At 38.1% G+C, this 19,610-nt stretch overlaps 1 protein-coding gene across 18 annotated transcripts in view; it reads right to left on the minus strand.

Annotated features, from left to right (window-relative positions):
• The window catches only part of ENOX1 (ecto-NOX disulfide-thiol exchanger 1), a 358,280-nt gene that overhangs the window by 179,883 nt on the left and 158,787 nt on the right, over positions 1-19,610 (minus strand). Inside the window, exon 1 of one of the 18 annotated variants that reach the window (XM_072928775.1) lies at positions 9,027-9,047. The exons of the other annotated variants lie outside the window; for them this stretch is intronic. The gene's annotated coding sequence lies outside the window, so the exon portion shown is untranslated. Of the gene's footprint in view, positions 1-9,026; positions 9,048-19,610 lie in introns of those variants that run through there. 18 annotated transcript variants of the gene reach the window in all.

The following is a 19,610-nucleotide window of genomic DNA, read 5'->3' on the forward strand; positions in this document are numbered from 1 at the left end:
TATGTAGCCGGGACTGCTGGTAAATAAATGGTGGGGAGTGCCTTGTGAGCCCTTCCACCAGATCCCTCAATACCCTTGGGTGGAGCCCAATCAGCCTCATACACCTGTGTGTGTCTGAGTGATGAGGAAGGTCACCGACCATCCACCCTCGGACCTTGGGGGCTTCATTCTGCTCCCTGCTCCTGTCTTCCAGCTCAGAGGGCTGGGTGCCCTGAGAACAACTGGTCTTACTGCTAAAGCCTGAGGCAAAGAAGGCATTAAGTACCTGAGCCTTTTCCTCATCCTTTGTCACTTTTTCCCACTGCATCCAATAAAGGATGGCAATACTCCTTAGCCTTCCTTTAGTTGCTGATGTATTTACAGAACCATCACCAAGAGGCTACAAGAGATGTGTGTACACATTGACCTCCTCCTGCACCCTGAGTTGCTGTCTATAACTTGGCCTACACCATTTCTTTGCAGAAAAATAAGCATAGCAGAAGAAGTCTAATCTTTTTTGTACTGATCCTCTAGTCCAGAAGAGATGTGAAAAGCCCCATCTCTTCTTGTTTTCCCTGAAGTCTTGGGAGAGTTGAAGAGGGATCATAGAACTTCTTTTACTTTACATGACAATAAAAACATCTAGATTCTTCCTATTATGAAAGAAGCCACAAAGCTTCTCTGCCCAGTGCAGAGGGAGAATACTTAGCAGGTATCTCCCTTGTATATATATATATATATATATATATATATATATATATATATATATAATATGTATATATTATATAGATATAAGAGCAGAAAAAGATCCAGTCATTTAGAGAAAGAAGGAGAAAACTATGTGATGGAAGAAGGGTAAAACACAAAAATGAGGATGTAGTGAAGGTAGATATGAAGGGAACAACAGGAAAAGAGTATACTCAAATCATGCAACCTGACGCCTCTCTCATTTAAAGAAAAAAATAAAATAAGGAAAGACTGGACAGCTTTTATCACACTCTTCCGGATCACTCACATACCAAACAGTTAGGTATTCTTAGGTGCAATTTTATAAGGTCTTCCACATGCACCAGATTCCCAAAATTATAATGTACAAAGTTTAAACTACAGGTTGATCCTTTTCAAAGTTCTATTTAAAAAAGGGCATTTTCACAAGTACACAGTCACAACCTCCCAGCCATCGTTTCTGTTAAGTAAAATATGAATAAAAACCTAATTATGGAAAAGGAAAATTTAGTTTCTCAAAATGCATTCTGAAGCTCACGTCCCATCATTACTACAGCTCTAATGTCCCAGTCAGAGCTGAATAACAAGTAACAGATTAAAAACCTCTAAATATGCACTTGATAGTCTCTTCTTCCATTACTCTACTGCACTCTCTGCTCTATTTCCATCGTTAGTATTGGATAAGACTTACAGGAAGAGATTCTTCTCCAGCACAGCTATTGCAAACCCGATAGTCTGATTTCCATTATTCAGTTTGATTTCTGTCACCTCTCTGAATCCATTTTCATGGAAACAGATTTCTTAATACCCATTACACAAATGTAACTTCCTCATTATTCCCAAGCATAATACCAGCTTCATTTTGCACCTGTTTCTTGCCTCCTAGCTAAAACCTCTTTTAAAGAATATCTTCACACCTCACTCCTGAAATTTTTTCTCTACCCTAGAGCAGCATTCCTTGTTATTAGCTATGACAGACTTTTCAAAATCACCTGAAATACTTCTCAAAACCTCCACATTTCCTGTTTTATGTCTGACATGCCTCTACTTTCAGATTTGAGAATACAGACTATCCCAGGTTTCAGATAAGAAGTATTCAGTGCAGTATGACCACTGCAGAATAAAAAAAAAATCAACTTCATAAATAGAGCCTGGACAGTTCACCAGAAGTACAATAAACATACCTTCTCTTGCATAAGCAGTAAGTAAACTGCCTTATGCATACAGGTTTTATTGTCTGCTTCCAATGAATTTATCTCATTTTTACTATCGATAAAAAATATAGATTTGGGGAAGCATAAAATGAGTTTAAGGATGAATTTTTAAAGCTCTCATAAAATGATGGATCCACTAAGTGAATACATTGATTTTGAATGCAATGTAATAGTGAACATTACTTGATGTCTGTGAACATGAAGATAGGCAGCGGTAAAGTCAGGATTCCCCCTAAAAGCCCCGTTTTTCAGTGGTTTCACAATTTGACCTGCAGACTCTCACTGCAGGCTACATTTGGCAACACTTCAGCCTGGGAGTATTATCTTGCCACAAATAATTTTCAAAACAAATTAAATCCAGGTCATTTTTATGTAGTCAGCAGTGCAAAGGACATTTTCTGTGCTTGTTAGTGGTCTTCAAAAAAAAGGGCTTTGATTTTTAAAAATTTGAAACTTGGCAAGTGATAAATCCATAGAACTGTGCAGTCAAATCACTTGGGGTATTCTGAAGGCAAACTCAGTTAAAACATAAACAAAGGGTTTGACTAATTAAATAAAATTAAATAAATAATAATAAATAAACCTAAGGGTTTGACTTGTTATTTTTGAACAGAATATTAACAGTTCTTTTTATATGTGAGGCCTGTCAAAGCTATTCCTGTTCTCCGAAAGAGATGTAAATAATGTTTTAACAGAGTCTTTAGCATATAGTCCTCTAGCAATGCATAGGTTATAAAGGTGTATTGGAGAGATGACACCAGAGAAAAATAGCCTTCATCATCTCAGCCCATTGCTTTACTAATCTGCATCGACAAACCAGTTTCAACACATTTTTAATCCTAAGACCGGGACACTTCAATGTCTGCCTTTAGCTCACCCCTGCTGTCCCCCAGTGACTTTATGTGAATTGTCTTATATTAAATGCAGAAAAAATGGTGACAGAATTCCCAGCTCTGACTAATCAGACTGGGACCTGGAAAGGAGATGTACATTCCTCTACCTATATCTTAACTAGTATCAAAAGACTGGCAAACAATGTTAGGCCACTGTTGATAGCTCTGTTACCCTGCTGATTTCAAAACCTGTAGTCTCTTACACAGCTATACAGACTTTATGTCTTCAGCACATTTGTACAGATGACAATCACTTACATGTAACGAACAACTGTGCAGCTATGGCAGTAAAAAGGAAAGAAAACCCAGTTTCCTCTCCTGTTGTTGCACTCCCCTATACACTAAGTAAGAACAAAAGGCCTGAATTTACTGCAGACACTGAGGAGGAGTGGATGTAACTCTACAGAAAGAGGGAAAGAGCCTCTCAAAAGATATGCCATTTCACTGTTTGGCATGTAAAAACAAATAGATAGCCATACCTCCAGCTTTTGCATACAAAAGGTCGGTGAGTTACATTAGTGCTGTTAACTGTCCCTTTTTCCTCCCTGCCTCTGTGGCAGAGGTAGCAGAAGAGGACATGCCTATATTCCATTTACTCAATACCCATCCTACCCATAATATCACATAACCAGTTTGGTTCAAGCTAAAATGCCAACCCCTGTGTTGGGGCTTGGCAAGTATAAGCAGATGATCCCTCTTCTGCTGCTTCTCACTCTCAGGCAGCAACCTCAGAGAATTACTCTTGATTTACCAGGCAATAATTAAATATTTTTGCAAATACCAGAGCACAGCCTGTCTGCAAGGCTGGAACTCTAGACCCTTTTGTAAGGCTGATTTTTTAACAAAATATAAAAATTCTGATGTGAAACAGAGAGCCTGCAGCTGTGGAAAGAGTATCCATGTGCACCTGTGTTTGTATTTAGGTTGATGGACAGGCATGTACAAGGCTGGTTGCCATCAAGAGGAGAATGTGACACCAGAGAGGGCTCTAGCAGCTTGGAGAACCCACAACAACCATCAGATACCTTCAGTCCTTTATATCAGTCTGTTTGACTCTACAGTGCAGGTGTTGGAAAGGTGGATGGACGGATGGATGGATGGATGAGAGTATTGTGAGTTTCTGGAACCGCTCTTGGGTTCTAGGACAGCTTTAATGGCTAGAAGGACAGATGTACATGGTTAAAGGCAGACAGCTTGCACAGAAGGTGTTTCTGTGCCCAAGTGGATCCTCTGGTCGCTGGTGAATACCTAGTTGGAGCTTTTAAGGCTAAGAACTCTCTCTCAGTACAGAGGCAGGATGTCTGAGGAGTTATTTGGAAGAGCTGGCAGTCATGAGCTTTGAAAGAGTCAAGTTTCTAAAAGGACGTCTGTGACTTTTCAGTGCTTTGCAGTGCTTTGCAGTGTCACATGAAGGATTAATCTCTCTGGGGAGGTTGGACTGGATTAGGTGGTTTGTTCAGGGTTGGCAAGAGTGTTTTTGCAAACACTGCCAAGGCTGGAATAAACTGGACTACAGCTATACTGAAATGAATTAAAATGCCCAGATATTCAGGAATTCCAGCAGCATTCTGAGGTTTGTTACTTCGGTAACAATTTCTCCAAGCTTTAGGAGAAACAGCTTTAAGAACAGATCTTTCTTAATATTCTATATAAAATAACAGCATTTAAATGTTACATTTTACAGCTAGGCTGTATTGAGTTTTATTTAATAATTGCAACAGAAGGGGCTCACCTGGGAATGTGTTGTTTTGTTATGAGAAATGGTACAAACACAGGAGAAATCATATGCAATGCATGGAATTACAGAGGTCTACATCTGAACAGTCAAACAAGGGCTCCTCACAGCCTTCAGAGACTACAATTTTTTATATAGTTACTTTGTTTTTTAAAAAAATAATCCACATTAACATAGTGCTTCATCATTAATGTGTGATGTGGTGCAGGATATTTACAGATGCATTAATTAGTGGGAATAATTGATCCAAGTTTGTAGAATAATAAGTTGGTAGCACAATCTTCAAAGAGGTGCCCATAACCTGCAAATCTCATAAACTTAGTGCTGATATGTGGAAGTTAAACACCTGCAGAAGGCAGGAAATAGTGCTTTGGGCAGTTAGTTTTGGCGTTCATATATTCACATGGACTGTAAAATGAGAACAGACAACTAAAAATATCTTAATAAGGCACAGTGCCAAAAACAATGGACAGAAACATTTTTCTGGTGAGATTACTCTGCAGTAATTTAAAAGGAATAGCTTAAAAAGTAGAAAGAAGCTAATGACTGCAGGCAAGTTACATTGCAAATGTGCTTTTCCTTAGCAAGCTGTCACTGTGTACAGAGGTGAAATATAAACCTGTGAGTAAAGAAAATACATGCCTATATTTTAAAATATTATGTTTATATTTTATTATGTCCTATTTTTCAAATGCTGTTAAAATTATCAAGCATAAAACTAATATTTATTCCTCTATTATAAGCACCAAGCTACACTGCAAACTAAGGACTTACAGCTATACAAACACATCTTATTTATGTACACAAGGAAAAATATGTCTTGTTGGGAATTCAGTCCAAGTGTGTGGTCATCAAGCTTTAAATCAGAGACTAACATGAAGATGTAAGTAAAACATTTACTGTTCTATTATTACTATTATTATTTCTTAAATTATTTTTCAGTAGCATTTTTTTTCACTTTCAATATTCTGCTGCTTGTAGAGGTGCACTAGTTTGTGCTCAATTATTTTTTAAAGTAAATAAATAAGTAAATAAATAAAAAGAAAACTCATTCCTGAAGTGGTGATTTGTTAGGGAAAGACAGAATATACCCAAGAGAACCAGACTGCAGAGTATTTGCCTTCTTTATAATGAAGCTCCAGATCCTAGGTATTTGCAATTACAGTCCCTTCCACAGCAGGAACTGCTGTTGTTATTGATACCTTTTATAGTCCATGTCATGTAGAGAGGCTCCCAGAAGGTTTGGTATTTTAAGAGCAAAGCAGGCTGGATTGAAAATGGAAGTAGGCTGAAAAGCCTGACATTTCTGCTAGTTTCCCCTTAGAAACAGCTTCCAGTACATCAAGATATGAAGAATAGAGGAAAAGTAAGTTATGACACTGGCCTGGTTTAAACTGATAAAAACAATCCAAACTGAAACTATCGATTGTATTCTTTCCCCTTGAAAGGCAATGAAAGAAAACTATACATAAAATATTCACCTTAAACAACTTGAGCAACATGCATGTTTTTGATTGAATAATCCTGTAGATCTGTGGTTGTAGTTTCACCAGCCATGAAGGCTGAAGGTTTCTATTTGAGATGTCTGCCTCAGGCTCTCCTCCCTCACCTATCCTCTCCCATCACCCTGCTCCCAGAAGATCAAAAATTAAAATCAACTTGTGCTAGTTCATCTAAACAACTGAGTTGTTTCTAAGAACATGGCTGACACAGATACTCTTTCTATGTATTTTTTGTTTTTAATGTTCTACTGTCCCCAGGAAAACACACATATTGAGTGGGGTCAAGCAAAGCTGGATTTGTGAGTGCCGATTCAACCACACCTGCATACACCTCTGATCTAAAAAATGGTTATTGCCTGTCCTCAGCAGCAGCAGAGAATTCACACATCCTCATACATACAACTTCTGGGAGCACAAGATTCTCCGTACATGATGCCTGCACTTAGGTGTAGCCCAGCCCATGAAGCTCCAGTCCCCCAGCTGTACCTTCACACATTGAACTGATCTTAGCCCAGGACCACTCCTGTGGACCACTCCACGCCATCTCTAAGACCACAAAGAAGCTTTTTTTTTGTGCCCACTCTTTCCCCTGAACTAATGTCCTATAGCCATAGGAGAAAAGAAAGCTCCAGAGAGGGTTCATGTGCCCTACCTTTTGCTTCCTAGAAAGGAAGACATTACGATCTGGAATAGGTTGTTTAGAGTCAATGGAAAAAAGAGGTTTTTCATGAGGGGTAACTGATCTTAGACACTATATTTTAGCTATATCGGATGTTACCTGTGTATTTGATGATAATATGAGCTGTCCCTGGAAAGGTTTATTTCTCTGCAGAGGACACAGAGGAAGCTCTGAAAGTCTGGTTCAAATGTCAATGTCTATGTTTTAGTTGACTCAAAAAGGATAAACTAAACTTACCCGTTCTGATTTTGTGCAAAGAAGTGAACAGTGGACAGAAAAGATACCAAGGTGAATAAAAGATGTAAGAAGAGACAGGAAAAAAAAAAAAAAAAAAAAGGAGAAAAAAAAAATAGGGACAGAGTGTGGGGAGAAAACATATGAGTGGCAGAATAACCATCAGCTTGCAAGGTATAAAAGTCAAACTAGTCTGTAAGTAATGGTTACATGTTTCTCTTCAGAAGGTGGAATCGATCCTAGAGAGCTTCATTTCTCAGATTCCTTGGTTTTAACAAAATACCTCTGAAATTCACAAGAAAAATTACAGTCTTAGTCCTCCTTTAATTTCTGGTGTCCACAGATGGCAGACAGCTTATTATTATCGTCAGTTGTTCAACTAACTCAAATGGTAGAGGTATGAACTATGAATCCAGACATCTTAACCTGCAGTTAGCCTGTGAGTGGTAGCATGTAAGATACCATCTCTAGTTTCTTAGTTTTAAAAGAAGAGACACTATCGGACTCTTAAGTCAAACTCTCAGGAGGCAAGCAATATCCCAATCTAGGCATTTTTTATTATATCCCCTTTAAATAGGATACAGATCAGGCACAGGACTCAACATTAATGTTTGCTTCATTCAGCAGCTCAGTATTGGTTATTTTTATTGACTAGGTTTAGGTTGAAAAGTGAAGATGACTTTATTTTCTTGCAGGACTCACAGCTACTTAGTTGCAGAAGGCTGAAGATATGTTGGGAGTAGAAGGTGGAATTAGAGGAAAAAAAAGCCATATGCAGAGGCAGTGAGATTTCAGGTGTGAGAGCCAGTTTCTTCATTTACCAGTTATAAATTATTTTGAGGGTGCTGGATGAGCTATGCTAATCAGACAATTTCATTTTGGGTTGGAGGTGACATGGCAGGAGCACAGCTATAGATTGAAATAATTGTCCATTTTGTCTGGAACATATAAAATGCTACAAAATATCCTGAAAAATCAATATCTCAGCCTGGACACTAAAAATAGGTCAATGTATTTGATAAAGCTTAACTGGCACAAATATCTCCTGGGAAATTCAGCTTTCCCATTAACCTCAGGGATGGTTAATTTCCAGATGATTGAAACTGGTTTAACCTGTTAACCATGCCTCTACTTCCCAAAAAACATATGAAATCTAGCCTTTGTTCCATTCTCTTTTTCAATGTCTGATCTGACAATGATTTTTTTTTAAACCAGGACCTTTCTATTTCAACAGCAGTTAGCACCTCTCCTATTGCTTAATATATTTTTCTAATCAATATCTGTGAGACAGTATGAGTGTGGTTCATCTTGCTGAACACTGGACATTTGCAAAGCAGGTATTTAACATTTGAGGCTGTTCTTACAGGCATGAGAGAGAAAGGGGTGAGTTTTGGCAGCTGATTCATCTGACCTATTTTAGACCTGCCTGTTTCTCTTGTCTAAATATACCACCTTCAGGCAATTACCACTGCTGTACACATCTGCACTGGAGAGGTTCAAATGTCAGCAAAACAAAATCCACTTGCCACTTAACCTTTCAAACAGAGAGGCCAAAATAACTAAAATTAAGTGGGTTTACATAAAAGCAAATTTTCTCAACATTTTTAACATTTTCATACAGCTTACAGTTTTCTATTCCTTTTTCCATGTTGTCCTTATCTTGGACAGATTTAGGATATTGAACATGCACAGATAAGCTTCCATGACTACCTACTTTGACAGATACACAGATAAGAATGCACTGTTAAAGTGATTTAGCAAGGTTGAGGCATTTAGGAACAGCTCTAAAGGTGCTTCAAAAGTGGTTTAGTACTACAAAGGCATCAATAAAGTGTTTATAGTTTTTTATGCTTCTTAAGGGGGCCTGGGGTGGAAAAGAAAGAAAGGAAACAAGGAAGAAAGAAAGGTGATCCAAGTATAAAACCTTGGCATTAACTCAATGCCAAAAATAACAAAAGAAGCATAGGAGTATCCCTAGGATGCTGTTTTGATTTGGCAGTACCTCCATTTTACTAAACTTCCAAGGACAGATAAATGCTGAATGTTCTCAATCCTTCACTTTACCTTCTGAATGAAGAAGGCCTCTTCTTTTTTCAGTCACTGTTACCTGCTGAGAGAGCTACAGGTGAGACACAGACAGACTTATGAAGGAGATTTTCACTCAGCACACAGTTTTGCATTGTACTTTTTACTGAGACTTAGCATTTCAAGCAGAGAACTCTGTACAATGCAAAACTGAGAAGAGCCATTATTTTGTTTCTGCTGAACAGCACCCTCACGGGTTCTCTTGCTGCAAGACCTCTGCAAAGAGCTTCCATAAAAGGATAGCCTGAAAATTGTGTACAGTTTACACACGATATGAGTATATTTAGAGAGTGCTGGTCTGACTGATGGAAATTTTATTTAATATATCCATTATATGTTTTTAAGTTCTATGGCAGAAACCTTTGCTCAGATAAGAAGGGAAAGAACCCTAGCAAACTGGAAATACCTTAAATTTTCTGATACAATATCTTCAATTTTAGTTCACAGCAAATCTTCTGCTTAGCTGAAGAATAATCAGGTACTAAACACAACTGCATACACAGCTACTGCTTGTGAACACCAAGAGTCTTTATTTTCTAAAGACGCTTCCATCAGATTGTAGAAAATGGCTTTTCCCAGTTTAATACTGTCTTTTTAATTCTCACAGACGTATCCCACTTGTATTCACTTTGAAACTGCTCTTTCATTCATGATAAGTGAAGCAGTAACTGCAGGTATCTGATACTCTGTTACATGTTTATAAATAATTGTTACAAATTTGCAGAAGTCAACTTCTAATCTAACCACCGTCAAATTCTGAACTGCAGAAGCTTCAGTGAGATTCTGTAAAATCTTCTGGGGAAAAAAGCTGAAATATATTCAAAACTTTACAAATGCTAGTCCCTGCAGTGAAAAATAAATGTGAGTACCATAAGGCTTCATTGTGCAAATTTATTGCTATGCAAGCATGATGCACCTACATAAGAGGTACTCACAGGAGAAAAGGATCTTGTCTGTCACTGAACATGTGTGCCAGTGAACTATAGTCACTATATGTGTGATGTATGGTCAAGACATTAGTGTTTTCTCTGACACCAGTCTAACTAATCACATAGTGATGGAAGAATCAACATTTATTTTTACAGGCTACCAGGAGTGGTATAGTGATGAATGTACAGAAATACACTTAGACTTTTTTTTTTTTACCATGAAAGTAGGGCAAAATTCTATTTTTAATTTGATGATAGAAGGGAGTTATTCATTTTTTTTCTATAACATTGCAGAAAAAAGGTAGAGATACAGTCCATAAAAGTTTTATGAGTACTCTTATTTACACTGTGCTTAAAAAGAAACATCTGTGACTGCTTTATAGTTTCTTTGTTTGCAGACAAAATTTATCTGGTTTACAAGTTCCTTCTGAAAAGCAGCTGAAACATAAAATTCATCACAGCACTGTGTTCCACATTCGCCCTTTTGGTAGTACACACCTTGTCAGGCTACAACAACTGAGAAGGATCACAGTTCTTCAAAAGCTTTAGGGAAAAGCATTGAGGCAAGATTTAAAATGTAAGAAAACTGATTTCCTTAACACAGCTGAAGTAAAATAGTTGCTTACTTTTCCAGTGGCTGCAGTTCCTAAAGAAATATTGTATGACTAACTCCTCAGTTACTGTGCCAGAGTCTTGGGATGAGTACTGCCCATTGCAGTGAAGTCCTTCGTGCTTTTGTGTTTCTAAACTGGCAGTGCACAAAGCTGGATTAACCACACTATCCATGCAAAATCCAAGTATCATCCAGCTCCAGCTCGGTGCAGAATTGAACCAAGAGGCCACAGAGGATACATGTGTCCAGCACAGGTGAAAGAACTGCACCTGCGTGTGCAAAAACACCTGTGCATGTACAGCCATGCACATATACATATTCATACACTAGAGCTTGCAGCTTCCCAGCAGTAAATCTCTGATAGAAATGCTATTTTAATTGTGTCAGCACTGCAGCTGGGCCCCACTTCACTTCTCTCTCTGATACAGTAACATACTAACAGGTAAATGGAACAACTCCACTACAATGGATTTGTTACCACCAGGCACATTTCTGAGAGAAACTACTCAAGCAGACTTAAACATTATCTAGCTTCCTCCTAGATTCTGGGGTTGTACCAGCCAGCTTACAGCACATTCTGAATAATGAAAAAGGCACTTCATGTTATGTTCTTCAGTTGCCAAATTTACCCATTTTTTAAGAGAGGTTGGGGACATGTTGCAAAATTTCAAGGTGCCAGGAAAGCTTATGAACAAGAAGCACCACATAATGACAGATGTATTTTCAAGAAAGATTTGACATTCAGAGTAAAAGGGCAACACAGGTTGAGGAAGAGATAAATGTAAGATGGCAGAGCTCATCTTTGTATTTAGATGAGCAGTCAAATCTGATGCTTGGAAGCCATAGGGGATGGATGACATTAGGTCTGCTGCTGTGTAAAAATGATAGGGAGATTTTTTACAGTTCTGGTGTATAATATTTCTGCAAGAGACAAGTATATATACATCCCCAAAAACCTGAAGGCTGCCCTAAGATGAGTGAGATGTGTTTCAGTCACTCACTTGCATATCACTGAATAATCAGGAAGGCCAAAAATTGACAGTTGTGCAATTCTTCAGGGGTTTCAGAGGAGCAAAGCAGAGAGGATCTGTGCATTGCAATGGATGTTGCTCAAGCCTGGGGCTGTGCTGCTGTGTTCCAGGATGCCCACAGGGATGTTCCAGCTACAAAGTGACCTTAGCAGCAAGGGACGTGAACTTTTCTCTCAGCACTCAGGTAGTTTTTGAATGGATTTTGACATGGAGTCCCAATTAATAATCATATTTCACCATTAAGCATGGTTCAATATCTTTATTTGAAGATTCCAGTGCAATTGTTTTTTTCCTGCCAACTGGCTTCAGTTCAGAATTCTCTTTACTTTTTCTATTGATCTTTCTTCCTGTTGAAGAAGCCCTTATTCATCCCCATTAATGCAAGCTGGGTTAGAAACTTTTCATGCTTCTGGCATTAGTGGTATCATGTACCATGTTTTGATTGGGACAACATCCCTGGGCAATTCAGGAATTTTTGTACATGCATCTTGAAAATTGAATAATCTACCCTTGCCTGCCCCTGAAAATCTTTCATTTCTTGCAATGTATGTGATTCAGTCTAGCCTTATAAGGAGAGTTTTGGAGCAAGATGGGTTTTGCTTGGCCTCCAGGTCTCTGTAATGGAGTGAAAAAGCATGACACATATCTGAATTCCTCGATTCTCCGCTTCTTGTCCAGGAAATGTGGAAATCCTGCTGCAGATTACAGTACTATAGTCCCAACTCCTGACAGAATTTATGTTCTCAGTTGGACTGAGGATCACTACTCCTAATGCTGTTCAAACTCCATATATCATAGGTGAAATATTTCCAGTTCATAAAATTGGCATTTTCTACATTGGTTGAAAAAATTCTGGAAGTTCTAACAGCAAACAGCAACTTTGTGAGTCCAGTTTGCCCACCAGTGTCCTTTCCAGCCTCCTCCTTCACTCTGCCTTGGTTGCACAATGGCCACTGTATTCGGACACCACATAGGAGTGATGTGGGGTTTGTAAGCAGAACATTCAGAACCACTCTACTGACAGGTGAAAAGAAACAGAGAACTCGTGTTTAGAGATGCTGATTCTGATCTGCTAACACAAGTAAAATATAAGGGGGGAAAATCCTTTATTTTTATTGTTAGCATTTGAAGATAGCATTCTGAATACACTCTGGGATTAGATCTCCTGCATCAAATAGCACTGTATTTACCAACACATTTTGGTGAAGAATGGCCTTTTAAGTGATGCTTAGCAACAGCATTCTCCATTCTTTTTGTCTATTAGTTTTAACACTTCCATGTTTATTTTTTGTTTTGAGTGAAAAATACACAAGAAAAATTTCATTCATGCTCTGAATGCCAGCATGTTCAGATGGATGGCACTAGGCATAGGAAGCCCTTCTGTAACTGATATTACACTCAAAGTCTGTGTGGACCAAAACTCCAAGCCTCCCAAACCCACAATTCATGTCAGTCACCTTTATATGGATGTGATTTTCAGTCCTCTATTAGCTTACACTATTCAGAAAGTGTCAGACTGAAGGATGGGCAATCACCTTGCTAAGACCACGATGAGCCCCAGTCTATGAGAAGTTATGCATCCTTGTATCCCACAGAAGTAGACAGAGTTGTGCTGATCAAAGTCTCTTAGGAAGGATTAGGTGTGCACCTGACTTCAGAAACAGAACAAGGAACATGTTTAATCACGCAAAAGAGAGGGGTGTGTCTGAGGGGGCATGGCCAGGAGGCTATTCTGTACCATTTTACATCACTGCTAGGATGGGAGTGAGGGATTCTCTGGCTTCCCAGAAGAGGAGCAGGGGTTTTGGTGGAGGAAATGTGGCAATAGGGGAAAGCCATTTGCCTTTGTTCATTGTCACCCAGGGACTGCAGGAGCATTTTGCATGCAAATCACTCCTTCTTTTGTACACTTTTTTATTAAAATAGTTGCTATTACTGTTCATTTTCTTATCTTACTGCTGTTTCCAGTAAACTGTTCTTATTTCAACCCATGAACTTCACTTTTGCACCTCCAGTTCTCACCTGTGGAGCTGAACAGTAAAACCAAAATTCTTCCTCCCTTGCAGTTTCAAGTATTTTCATTTCTATTCCTTACTACATAACTGGACTTGTGTTACTACAAATCACGTTTATTTGGACGGCCATGTGATTTTGCTGAGTGTTTTAATACAATTCTCTACCAGATACCAGATAATTTTTTATTTTTTTTTTACATCAGCTACTTTGATCAGGACTAAACCATGGAATCAGAGTTCACACATAATACTTAACCTAAATAAAGAATTCATGGGAAACAGAATCTTGCTATCATAATATTTATTGGAAAGGTATACAGAAAGAAAAAATCCATACATGCTTTTCTCAGGGAAGCATAATTTCCCAATGGATACTGCTCTATTCGACTTGAATCTAAACTAACACTCTAGATTCTAATAGCACTTGGCAAGCTGCAGACACATCATTTTTTAACTTAGGCTTACATTTGAATTACCTGGACTCAGATTTCCAATGTGACCTTTTCAGGGCTTTGTTTAGGAACAGAAAGAGCTCTCACTGAAGAGAGAAGACACCTTTTAGAGAACAAGCTGTATCATTGAAGGTAGAGGCTAAAATAGGTCGGAGCTGCTGCTAGTCTAGATTTAAATAAAACAATGACTATGTACGTAAGATTTGTTGTTTTCAGATTACAAAAGGGAATATAATTATTTTTTTTTATTTTTAAACGATAATTTGTGATCTTTTGTACTATGCTTTCAAGTATGTATTTATTCATCCTGTACCTGAAGCTTATAAAATGCAGGAACATGGAGGTTTTTCTGCCTGAAATAATGGACACACTAAAGACATACATAAAAAACAGAATATTTTTATTTGTGTCTTCAGTTCTGCACTGAGTTCTGTACCAAAGAACATAAACAATGAAAGCCAATGCATTTCTCACCTCTCAAAACAGACTCTGCACTCTTTAATGACCATCTAAAATTCTAGCATATTAGGTTCATATTCGATATTTTTCTTTTCCTATGGGTCTGCTGATAAGAGAAGTACAAAAATCTGACTTGCAAAGTGCAACTATCCTGTTCTGCTGTGTAATCACATTTATACTGGAGCTATAGACTGGTTTTGTTCCTCATTTCTTTTATCCTTCCTGAGCTGCATAGCCTGGCGTTTAAACTGCCTTTTCATTGCTGAGTTTAGAAATATACAACAGGAAATTTCAACTGCATATTTACACAGAAAAAAGTGGAAAGCATGAAGGAGCCAAAAAGAGTTTTGAGTCTTTTTGTGGCATGCTCAAAGACACAAGTGGAGAAGAAAGTCAAAATAGATATGCTATCTAATTGCTAAATATTTACTTAATGCAATCATCATTTATTGAGGAAGAACAAGAGTCCAAATATTTATGAAAGATGATAGCATTAGTTACTATAGATGGGGTTTAACACTAATTTGGGGGAAGAAGACTGCTATAACAGATAAAGATTAGTTTACATTATTCAAACTGATTATGCCCTTAATTTTCAACAAAAAAGCTGCTCAAAATCCACCACAGAATTAAATGGCTCTTCCTCTGAGCTAGCCCCTTCCCTTTAGTCCTTCTTCTGCCTGTTTCATTTATGGATGCAATGCCTGAGTACATGGTCCAACATTCAAGATGTGTCATTCTGATGCAAATGACAGAAGACAGGGCAACACATTCTTTCCTCTTCTTCACCATTGGAGGCATATCAAAATAGCAGAAAGAATTACTTTGTTCAGTTTTATCCCTGCAACCACCTAAAAGCCTGAAAACCACTCTGCACAGACGTGGAGCAGTAGGAACAGTAATGGGAGGAGATACCTCTCCTCTCTGTGCACCTGGTGGTCTCTGGTCAGAAATCCATGCAGGCAATTAAACCATCATCTTCTGAAAGAACCTGAATGATCCTTTAGGCTTTGTAATTATATTTTTTCAACCTATGGAGGTCTTGACTGAGAAGGGAAAATGGGAGTAGGTGGGCTACTCACAACACAAGGATACAATTCATACATACAACACAGAAAAACTTTGGACAATGAAGGAAAGCTACCAGTATCTGCTCAGAGTGGCTACAGGAATTAGTGAACATGACAATTACTGGATGCTGAGAAAACATCACTTTTATCCCATCTAATGGATCTAATTTATATGAAGTGTATTCAAAACATCACTTAGGTTATTACCACATCTCTGAAATAATTTCATTCAACTGACTAACTGAAACGCTTTATGTACCTTTTATTAATGCATAAACATGATTAACTTGCACTTTACCCATCTGAAATATTAAAATGTTAAAAGAAGCAGAAAACCAGAAAATTACTGGACATTTCCTGGTTGTTGCTGAGTGAGACAGGCAGGTAGAATGAACCGTAACCAACCTGTGACCCTTCCCTTCAATACTAATGCCACTAATAAAATCCTATGTCAATCAGGAACCTCCATCAAAACAGCATAATCACTTGCCATCAGTCCCTTAGAGCATCATAACAATCTGAAAATTGAATAGAAAATAAGTGTTTTTGTGAAGGTTGTCTAGGCAAAATGACTGCCTTTATATTCAGCTTATACAACTAATGCTGCATCTGCTTTTGGTTGACTACAGTTGGATTAAATTTGGATCTAACATGAGGCACATACTGCTATACAGTCACCTCCAGCTGAGGTTTCATGCAGCGTTGTTAGAAATACATTATTTTTTTCAAAGATGCAGTGTGAAAGCAATTTTTTAATGCTCTAATACAAACAAAACATCTCTTTCCTTTCCCTATAATATTTTCCAGCACTGTGGCAACATGAATTACATAAAACTTCTCTAGGCCAGAAAAGAGTGCTTGAAGAATAAGCAGTCCAAACTCAAGAACTCTGCTTCAAATCACTTAAAGAAACAAAAAGATGTTTTTTTCTGAATAGTTTAACTAGGTAAAGAAAGGCAAATGACATGACACGAGAGAAGGAAACATTTTTAAGCAAAAGAGATTATTTCAACTAATTTGAAGACAAATAAGATAGACTAAGTTGAAGTTTATACTAGTATTAATGGGGCCATGATAAGGCTTGAAGTAGGTGTGCCCCGTCCCATCTGGAGGGACTGTATTTACACTGTTCCCACTTCTGTAGGCTTTTAACTAGTTCCTTGTTTGATTTTATCTAATTGCTTTATTATATACTGTTGCTTCAGCTCTTGCTTGGTTTTCATTACATTATATACTCATACCTATAAGAAAACTGTTCACCAGCAGACTACATGGATTTGTTAGTTGGCTACGTAAATTCTTTTCTCATAAAATAAATATGTGTAAATTATGTATGTTGCTTTATTGCTATAGAACTGTTCAGACTGGACACACTTAGATCCTCCCAAGTTGCTGTGATGAACTGAGAGGAGAGCACAGCAGACACAGACTCAGTTTCTCCAGCCTCACTAAGCTAGGGCCACCCCTCATGCAAGCAGGGTGTATGCAGACAAGTTCTCCCACTGATACCCCTGGTAGTGGGGCAGATGTGGCAGTCACTTGAAGGCATCAGAGAATCAGTGAAGTCCTGGCTCAACTACTCTATTAATATCTATAAAAGCCCAGAGAATAGCAGGTGACTAACCCTGTTTTTATAGCAAGAGACATAAGGGGAGCGTTTCTCCTGCTGGCTGACAGCATGGCTGAGATCCCCTTGCAGCACACATCCTCTGAATTCTGTCCAAGCATTGCACCATTGTCTTTGCAGCACAGACTTTGCTTTAAAAGTCATCTTCTGGCACTCAGTTTGCAGAATAGCTGGCTGTTTGGCACCCTCTACACCAGATGTTATCTTGTAAACTCAATGAACAGATGCCTGTTCCATTCTCACAATAAAAGAATAATCAGAGTTACCACTTAATTCTGTGATTCAAAGTTAACGATATTTAAGATTTATGAATATGCAACAGAAGCATGTTAATTCTGTAAATTTACTGAAAAAAGGCACGTAGCTCAGGAATGAAACAAATATTTCATAAATATGCCTAACAATAAGGATTTAATTTATTAGCAGTTTTGGCAGAACAACCGCAAAGAAGATTTCAGTTTTGAAGCACGTTTGTTATTTGACAAAGGGAAGGCTGTTACTCAATATAATAACAATGCTAGGTTTATTTTCTTTTAACTATTCAAAAAATACCTGCCTGAATAATTCTCCAGATCAGACTGTTTGCTTCTAATCTTAAGGTAGATTTCACACCATACTTAAGAGACCAGACAACAAGAAGATCCTGTTATATTTATGAGGTCAGTTATGACTTCACAGTAATCAGAAGTTTCATGGAAGTAGTTCTCAGACCCCTGCTTCATTGACAGATGACTAGGACATTTCATATGCCTTTTTTGACTCCTCCACCATGACTACTGCAACCCCAAGTGTGATAGATGGGAAAAACTAGACATCAAAACAGCGGAAGGTTAAATTAATCATAAATCATTGAACTCCATCAATTTATGCATTTATCCCATTCTGTGCATCTAAAGTTGAATGAAGTGCCTGGAGGTTTTTGGTTGAGCAAACTGAAGTAATGAAAACAATTTACTAAATAAAATATAAGCACTGTCAAGAGGTCATAAATAGAAGTCCAGCAAGATGAGTTTCCATCTCAAAAGGAGCAGAAAATTGGTTCCTTCAGACCCACAATCAAATGGGCCAATAAGTGAACTTTTGCCTATTGAAACAGAAAGACAGAGCACTGCAAAATGTGATAATCCTGCAAGTTAAAAAGGTTTTATATCATAACCATAGCTCTGACCACAAGGTTAGCGAGACAATTTATATAAACCACAGCAGCTTGTTCATCATCCCTCAAAAACATATTCATTCAAGTCCCTGTCTTTGTTTCCCCTGAAATCAAATGCTGAAGATCAGTGTCCCAGACTGAAAGGTAATATGTATTCCATTTACCATCTGTATGGCAGTTGTCTTCTGCTAAGTGAGCAGTTTTCCTTATCTCTTTCACAACCAATCCTCTCTCAGGGGAGACATCTGCTGATAATGGGCTATTGAATGTCACTGCATGACTGATAAGAACTGTAACATCCCATTGTGAGATTCTCCACCCACAGGGAGGAGCCAAGCATTCCTAACTGGATATAATACTGAGTTTTTGGGACACCAGACTCAGCCTTTCCACTGATTCCCAAGAGGAACAGCTGGGGTTTTCCATTGTCCTTTCAGAGGAAGACTACTCCCTTCTACAGGATCACTGGTCCAACAGAACCACACCTGCCTCTCCAGGAGGACTGCAGTCATTCCAATTTGGACTGCTACCAACACACTGGCCAAAGGGGTGTCAGGTTTTATTCTGACTCTGTCACTGGTTTTTCTTTTTTATTATTGCATGTATTTAGTTTCTCTTCCCTTTTCCTAATAAACTGTATTTCTGACTTGGAGTCCCTCACTCGTTTGCTTTAAAACCAGAACAATCAGTTATCAAGTATGCCAATTTTAAAGAATTTACCATTCCCTCAAATTCGTACTTCCCTCCCTTACTTTTGGTAGCTTCTCTTCCACTGAAAATAATAATATAAAAGAGACAGTGAAATATTTACCCTGAGTATTAAAGCTCGGAGAACAATTACTGAAAACAGCCAAGACTTTAAAAAGTTTTCTTAAATTAGTTAATAAGAAAAACTCAAAATATCAGGCACAGTAGTAGAAAAGAGCTGGTAAGAAACAGTACATATAAGAAGATCTAGAAGAAAAAATGTATCCCTACTCAATGATATTAGCTTAACATCTTGAACCTAAACTGCATAATACCTGCCATTTTTTAATATCCATGTCGATGACACTAATTTGCTAAGGGAGGTAAAGATAAGGGCAAGTGGTGAAGTACTGCAGTAAGGTTTGAAGTCATGTTAAAAATAGGAAGAATCAAGGATCAACAGGAGCAGATGTATACAGTGAAACAGTTGCTGATGAAGACCACACATGATCCGAACTTCATAA

The sequence above is a fragment of the Taeniopygia guttata genome, chromosome 1, assembly GCF_048771995.1.
Source record: "Taeniopygia guttata chromosome 1, bTaeGut7.mat, whole genome shotgun sequence".
NCBI classification, from domain to species: Eukaryota; Metazoa; Chordata; class Aves; order Passeriformes; family Estrildidae; genus Taeniopygia; species Taeniopygia guttata.